Source organism: Petaurus breviceps, unplaced genomic scaffold (assembly GCF_028583685.1).
Source record: "Petaurus breviceps papuanus isolate PSGF00001 unplaced genomic scaffold, PetGlider_PUasm1.0 173, whole genome shotgun sequence".
NCBI lineage: Eukaryota > Metazoa > Chordata > Mammalia > Diprotodontia > Petauridae > Petaurus > Petaurus breviceps.
In genome coordinates this window covers 9,039,249-9,047,114 of record NW_027185759.1, presented here as the reverse complement: position 1 = coordinate 9,047,114, position 7,866 = coordinate 9,039,249, and the positions used below count along the sequence as shown (strand labels likewise).

Here is a 7,866-nt window from a genome sequence, read left to right as displayed (position 1 = left end):
CTCTCTCTCTCTCTCTCTCTCTCTCTCTCTCTCTCTCTCTCTCTCGCCTCCCAGACTAGCCCCCAGGGAGGACGAGGCGGGCCCCACGGCCAACGGATGCACGCTCTTTCCCAAAGGAAATGCAAGACCTTCCTAACGGTTTTGCTCCTAGCCTGAGCTGGGATCAGACCTAAGGCTTACCCGTATTCTGTCTGGGAGCGTGTGGGTGTGGGGGACAAGGGGAAGAGAATGAACTGGGAGCGAGTTGGGAGCAGGGACTGATCTGAAGACCCCAGAGCCCCCATGTGATTCTGGTTCTAAGCTGCGCTGCAAAGTGCAACGCGAACCACGGTCCGCTGGACCCACAACTGGAGGCCTGGAGGGGCCCTGCGCCAAAGTCTCCTCCCGCCTACATTTGCAAGAAGGCCGGCGATCTCCTAAACTAAGAATTACCACGGCCCACCTCGGAGGGACTTCGGGATCTCCGAGGCTGATTTCCCCGAAATCCTGGCCCTACGGCTCCATCTACAGCGGGCCAGCAGAGGGGCTGGCGTTTGGCCAGTCTCCGTGCCAGAGGCATTCACGTTGCCATAGCTTTCAGGGTTACAGACTGTGGAGCCAGTGGTATCACCACCCCCATTTTACAGACAGGCAACTGAGGCCCAGAAAGGCTTCCTGACTGGGCCGGCGCATTCGCGCTGTTAGAAAACAGCAAGGCCCGGATTAGAAATCACTAAACCCAAGGATCTTTCCAGCGCCGCCTTCAGGGGTCCAGCTACCTCGGGTCATTCCTTTCTCCTCTCGAACTGACCTTTCACCTGCCATCTACATACACCCTCTCCGACCCTCCTCCCCCCGCCTTGCACCAACACACAACGGACCGCGGTCTGTCCACTGCAAGCTTCGCAAACCATGGCCAATCAGCCTGCCACCGGCGTTTTCTGGACTGAGCCAGGACTTGGAGGTGGGGGACGCAGCCCCAACACCTTAACCGATTGCCCCGAACTCCCCACCTTGGGACGCGGAGGTCGCACGCGGAGCCCTTCCGCTGTCAAGGCCAGCTGGGGAAGGGTCAGCGCAGGGCTTCTCCTGCACTGAAGCCCCTCTGCCCCAGGCCAAGCGTGAGAGCTAGAAAGGTGCTGGGTCTGGGGATGGAGCGGGAGTGAGCTAGCTTCAAAGAGCCTAAGACCCGGCGGTGGGAGGCAGAGAGAAGAAGCCCAGGGCTCCCAGAGCTCGGGTGGGGAGAGCTTCAGGGGAGCTTCCCTTGCCGTCCACAAGGGGCTGCTCTTCACCAGGCACTGACCTCACCGCACAGCCCCCTCCCGCTTTCCCCTTTACTTTTCTTATCGTGCTAGTTTGGAGCAGGGGCGAGCACAGCCAGCCTCTGACCTGGCCTCTTCTGGCCCGAAACGGTCTGGGCATTTTCCGGAAAGAATCCCGCATTGGCCGAACCAGGCTGGAGCGAGTACAAAGGGAAGGAAGACGGGGATGGACAGGGGCTTTAGAAGGGGGCTAATCCGCGTGGGCTGGAACTGGAAGCTTCGAGCCCAGCCCCATCAGGCTCCAAGATGCCACCTCTCCTGGCGGAGGGGGGAGTCCCCAGGCCCGGCCCCGGCCCCAGAGCAGCGGCTCGATTTTCTAGCGGGCTTCGATATGCCCAGGGTCTGAGTGAAATCGTGGTCTTGCTTTGGCTGGGGAGAGGAAGGTGACGAGAGCCCTTGGTGCCATCGGGATCCCGGAGTCCCAGGAGCGGGGGAAAAGCTGCAGAATGCCAGCCACTTGGAAAGGCTACTCGCCCCCACGGCCACTCAGTCCTGTCTCTCGGGTTGGAGCTTCCCTGCCGCCAGTGGGGCTCTGAGCGCTTACTGCAAGCTTCTGGGAAATGCCATAAAAGAGGGATGGCTTTCAGCAGCATCCTCTGGAGCTTAGAAAGTGCAAGAGCCGCAATCCCACTCTCAGGCGCCTGAAGGAGGCACCACCTTTCAGGCTGCACTGCCTAGGCAGGCTCGGACTTGGCCGGCGCCGGCGGGGCAAGTTTCTCTCCAGTCGTTCTGCCTACTGTATAAAAAGGTGAGGCGCACGAATAGTAACCCCCGCCCCACTTTAAGTGCCTTTTAAATTCTGTTTGAACAGAAGCTTGCCAACGTTTTTATTATTCATATGAATGAAGACAGAACCTTGCCAGGGTTTCAAAAGTGTCCATGGATTAATTTCCAAATGGAATACAAGAGTATTTCTCTTCCACCGAGGAGCCTCCCTAGCTGCTCACTGAGCTAGCCCATGACATTGTTTCGGTGCTCTTGGAGATGAACTGGGGTGGTCTGAGCAATGGGGCCAGTCCAGGTGGTCATGCTGAATGGACTGGTCTCTAACTCTTGGAGTGAGACACTCCCCATCTAGACATAGCTGATACCTAGCATACAACCTCTAAAATAGTCAACAAGGTTAGAAAGACTGCTAAGAGACATTTATATAAACCTAGAAGCAGTTTCCATAAAGACACATCAACCTTTCCCACTCAGTAGGCCCTAAACACACACTCTCCATCTATCATCTAAGTACAATGTATATGTGTTAGTTCAGCACCCAGTGGACCAGTTGCCCCATTCGGCTTTCTCTTTCTGCATAGTGTCCAGAACAGATAGTTACAAGCAAATAAATTAAACAAAAGATGATCAGACATCTTAGAGAAGTGATCTTTCTTTTCCCCAAAATTAAAAGGGATAATATTCTGTACTCTTCTCTTAGATGAAAGGCAGGGTTTGGATCCTAAATGCAGGGGTCAAAAGAAATAATACTCATAAAACTAAGCTCTGTGCCCAGCACATAGTAGGTGCTACATAAATGTTGTTACTTTCCCCTCCCTCTCCCATAGAAGTGGAAGGGCTGGGCAAGTCCCCATAGGTTTCACTTATTCCATTACTGCCACATCCCTGAAACAGTTTCCCCACATTACAAATATCATTTTAAAAAGAATATTAAAACCTTTTACAACCCCCCCCCACTTCCACTGCTCCTTTTGGGGGTAATGGAGAGCTCCAAGAGTAGTAATAAAACGCACTACATTTGAATCTGAGGACTGAGTCCAAATGCTTGCTACCTGCATAACCTTGGACAAGACAATTTCCTGTCTGGGGCTCAGTTTCTCCCTCTGCAAAACAGAGGAAAAATGCACTGGGCCCCTTCCAGCCCTAAAGTTTATAATACAACTGGCAATAAAAGGGTAGCCCCCCCAAATCTTTCGGCAGCTTGAAGGAGTTGAAGGAGGGAGCCCCTGTGTCTCATGGGGCCCATGGTATGTGACTACTTTAGTCGTTGTCATACCATGTTTTCTGGCATGGGGGACTGCTCCTCTATTTTTAATCCTCTAATGGAAGTGCACATTTTTGTTAATTAGGATCCCCCAATTCTCAAGGGGTTTTTCTCCTTCCCTCTTGCTGAATCCCATTCCCGAGTTCCTAGGGATGTTAGTGGAACATGAACTCTTAATAACCACTAGATGGCAGACAGAGACAAGCCCAAAGAATCTGGATGGGGGCGGGGTGGGAGAGGGGAAGAGGTGGGGGTAAATCAAGACCCAGATACTATACTGATTGGCCCTTTAAAGGACTGGAAGCATGTTGAGGTCAGGAGACTGGGGGGGAGGTGGGCTGTCTATATAACGTTTCTGCCTAGTTAGCTGGGTGTATTTGGAAGGGGGATGGAGAGGATGTTTTGCTTTAAAAGCAACCATAGATCGCTGTTAGAATTCATTCAACAGTGCCAACAATTCAAGGGCTTGTCCCCTGGGTTAAACAGAGAGTCCAAAAAGACAATGGGAGGCCAGCTCCAAAACACAGCATCTACACCCCGGCATCTTTCTGCACTTTCAGTCCTACCAGGAGGAACAGAAGGTCAGGTTGTCCACCAGAAAGGAGCAGTTCATGGGTAAGGAGTTGGGTAGGGGATGTGATTATCAGTCCGAAGACTCTAGGAGGAAGGTGTTCCCGGCGTGGGCAGTGGTTTCATCAAGCAGGACCTTCCTCTTACAAGGTCTCCAAGGCAAAACCCTTTCTGGCTCCCTGCACCTTCATTCCCACCTGTTACTCAAAAACCAGAAAACAGACACAACAACAACTTTGGCCCCTAGTCCTTTCACAAGCAAAACCATGGCCCCGAACGGATCTACCAACCACTCTACCTGTCTAGTCCTGCCAGCTATTTAAGAGGGAAAAAAAAGGTGTGTGTGTGTGTGTGTGTGTGAAACCACTCCTTTTCCCACCAAACATAATTACAGTTCAACCAGCAAACCGACCTCAGCATCTTGATCCAAGACAGCGACTACAAATGAGGAGGTCCATTGCGGGAGGGGGAAAGCAACCCTCCCATGCTCACACACTATCTCCCCCTCTCCTCCTAGAGCCTTTAGTTTTCATCTAGGCAGATCCATGGCAGGGATATTTTTTTAAAAAATCAGCTTCACTCCTTATTGCCCGTTAAAAACAACTCACAGGGCTTATTTATTTCACAATTGCTCCAAAAAAGAACTTTCTTTATTCGAGTTCCCAGGACCGAGGGCAATGCTGCACAAACCAGCCAGAGGAGGGCGCTGCTGCCCCAGATACTGGGACCCAAACCGCTAAGTTTTCACAACAAAGTTGTGTGTGTGTGTGTGTGTGTGTGTGTGTGTGTGTGTGTGTGATGAGGTGGAAAGCGAGAGAAGGAAGGAAGGGTTTTGACATCAAGTCTCGGCAATCACTTACTCAACTATGTAACTGGAACTCTTCAAGGAGGAATCAGCCAGGGGGGTCCCAACCTTGACCTGGCCTTGGCCCTTTGCTTACACCTCTGGGACTTTCAGAACACTTTCTTGGGGCACTCTCTAGCCTACTTTGGGGAATGGGGTAACATGCACGTGGGGGGGGGAGCAGTTGCCAAAGGCGAATGAGAGACACCGTCTGCCCCTTGGTGGCCCAGTTTCCATGCTTGGGCATATTTTTATGCACTCCGACCTCACATTCCTACCACCACTCGTGGCTGCTCGGGTGTGAGCCGAGGCAGACCAGCCAGCCTCGGTTTGCAATTGCTAAAGTCTTCCAAATGGGATGTCGGAAACTTCTATTTATAAGTGGCCGGGGGGTGGGGGGAGGGGAGGAGAGGGAGGGGAACAAACCTTTCACGTCGGCCCTGAGCCGCTGGCTATTTTGGCCCAAGGCCTCCATTCCAGGGGCCTTTTGCAAAGGGTCGTTCCCTCGTCCTTCTCCGCCCCTCTCCCCTTCCTCCTCCTCCACTCCTTTCGGGGAGTTGGCAGGCTGGGGTCGCCCCCCCCCCCAAAGCCCGGGGCCTCCGCCAGGAGTACCGCAAGTGCGGCTGCGGATCCACGAGCCTGGCTCTCCGTGCCAAGGGCCCTGCTCGGAAACCCGGAGTAACACAAGGAAGGCGGCCGGGTGGTGCAGGCCAAGCCCGGACGGCGGGCCCGTCCTGCGCTCAGTCTCCCCTCCCCAGCCGGGAGAAGGGCTTTCTTCCAGCCCCCCTCGGTGATGTGAAGTCGGGGGGAGCCAGGGGTGTCTCTCCTTCAGCGCTCTGAAACCTCAGTCTAAGCTGGCCTTTTCCGCCTTCCCTCCCTCTGCCTCTCTCCGGCCTGCCCGCCCCACTTTTCAGGCGGCGTAAGAGAGCTTGTTTACATTAGCCAAAAAAAAAGCAAAACGTTTTCTTTCTCGTTACTAGGAATCCGCAGCGAGCTTCCCTGCCCGGGACCATAAACTAATTGAAAAATCCATAAAAGATTAAATCGGCTTCCTCGGGATGGAGGGGGGGGGTGGAGAAAGAGGAGGAGGAGGAGGAGGAGGGTGTGCGAAACTGACGGGAGAAGGCTGGGAGCTGCTCCCTCTCACACGCGCCACCGCCGCCGCCGCCCAAACACACAGACAGCTAGCGCCACAGGCTTCCGGCTTGGGGGGGGGGGAGGGAGGGGGTCGGCCCCAGCTCCAAGCCTCCCACCCCAGGCCCCCTCCCTTCTTTACAACAGGAGGGGAAGAGCCCCGAGATTTTGAGAGAGCACAGCGGCACTACCTACAATCTACTTTTCGAATCACAGTTCCATTTTCCAGCAGCTGCTTGGGTAACGACGCGTGAAGCCTGCACACCAGAAGCCAGGTTTCCCCACATTTCCCAGACTAGAGACTGGGAGAGTTTGCCTTGTTCAGGTCCAAAAAACACCGAGAGGAAGACAGAGAGGGGAGAGCGTGAGAAAGACAGACAACGTAAAGAGACATATAGCAGGGGCAGGGACTGAGGAAGACGTAAGGAAGAGACGAGAGACAGACACATTTAAGAAAAAGACAGGTAAAGACAGAGAGACCATAGAGAAAAGGGGGGGGTCCCCAAGAAAAAGGGATCAAACGCGGCGACAGAAGACGCCTCGATTTCTACGCTGTTCTGTCTATTGAAAATCTCTCCCCACCGCTGCCTCTCTCCGAACCTTTGGTATCCGGGGGTATCTATCTATATGTCTATCCACAGGTTGCAATTGCCACCAGACTCGTCGCTAGTTTTGACAAAATCTCTAGCACTGTCAGGCACCAATCTCTCGGGTCCCTCGAGGAGACCTCCGAGAAGCTTTGCCCTCCTGTCCCGGGGTGTCATACAGAAGAAACACATTCTTCCCTCCCTCCCCCTAGAGCCCAGAACTGTTGGTCTGGACCTTCCGAGGCTGGGGTCGGCTGCGCTCAAGGTCGTATTTTTTTTTTCCGGTGGGAGTTTGCATCTTACCAAAAAAAAAAAAAAAAAAAATAAAAAAAAAAAAAAAAGGGGGCCCCCCCCCCAAAGCTATAGGGGGAGCCAACCCAAGTCACGCAGGCCCCAGACTCCGCACCACAGGCTGCGGGAGGGATAAGTTCTCTCCCGAGCCCCAATGCCCGCAGAGCTGTTGCCAAGGCTCCAGGACCCCCCCCCCCCAACACACACACACACACACACACACGCAAGTCAATTCCACCGCAGGTGCAAAGGCTCACCCCCCCTTTCTTCTCTCTCCCCCCATGCGCCAGCCCCTCATCCAGCCCTCTCCTGAGGGTTGGAGTACGGGGAACCGGAGCTGGAGGGGGGGGGGGGGAGGTCGTCGGGTCTCTGAATGCAGCCGAACAAAAACTTTTAAAATGTCTGGAATAATTTTTTTTATGCAAGAAAAGCCCCAATAGAAATGGGGAAAACACCCAAGTTAAAAAACAAAAACAAACACAAAAAAACATTCGTTTCTCTTTAAAAAGAACCCGGCCATGAAAGGAAATCGACACGACACTTCGTCTGGGTGCATGACAAAACCAAAGGAGTTTGCTTGCACATTTTTTCCCCCAAATCTCTGCTCTGCCCGGTGTCACTTAATCTAATCTCCACGGCTGAGGCTGGTGGAAGAGAGCCAGGCAGCCTGGGCAGGCAGCGAGGAAGGAGGGTGCAGGCAGACCCGGCCAGCAGCTCTCCTTCCTGAGTTACGGAGAAGAGAGAGAAGGCAGGAAGAGGAGAGAGAGTGAGAGAGAGTGAGAGAGAGAGAAAGAGAGGAGGGAAGGAGGGACCAGGAAAGGGGGCAGGGAGCTGCGCGGGCCAGGGAGGGGAGGAAGGCGGCCCGGGAGCCTGCGGAAGGGAGAGGGAGCCAGGGAGAAAGAGGGCAGTTTGCTGCAGACCAAAATCAAAGGGTGAAGGGGAGGAATGGAGGGAGATTACGGCCCCGTGCAAAAAGCCACGCAAATCCAGTAAGACCACAAGCCCCAAGGAAACAAGCAGCGGCAGCGGCAGCCCGGCGTGTACTCTCTGCCCGGCTCGTGGCAGACACCCTACAGACAGACATTCACAGATCACCCCCAAACAACACCTCGTCCTCTCTCCTCTCACCTCCCGCCAGCCCCCCTCCCC

The 7,866-nt window shown here is 54.1% G+C and overlaps 1 protein-coding gene across 1 annotated transcript in view; it reads right to left on the bottom strand.

Annotated features, from left to right (window-relative positions):
* The window catches only part of BCL6 (BCL6 transcription repressor), a 22,613-nt gene that overhangs the window by 14,207 nt on the left and 540 nt on the right, over positions 1 to 7,866 (bottom strand). The gene's annotated exons all lie outside the window — the stretch shown is intronic.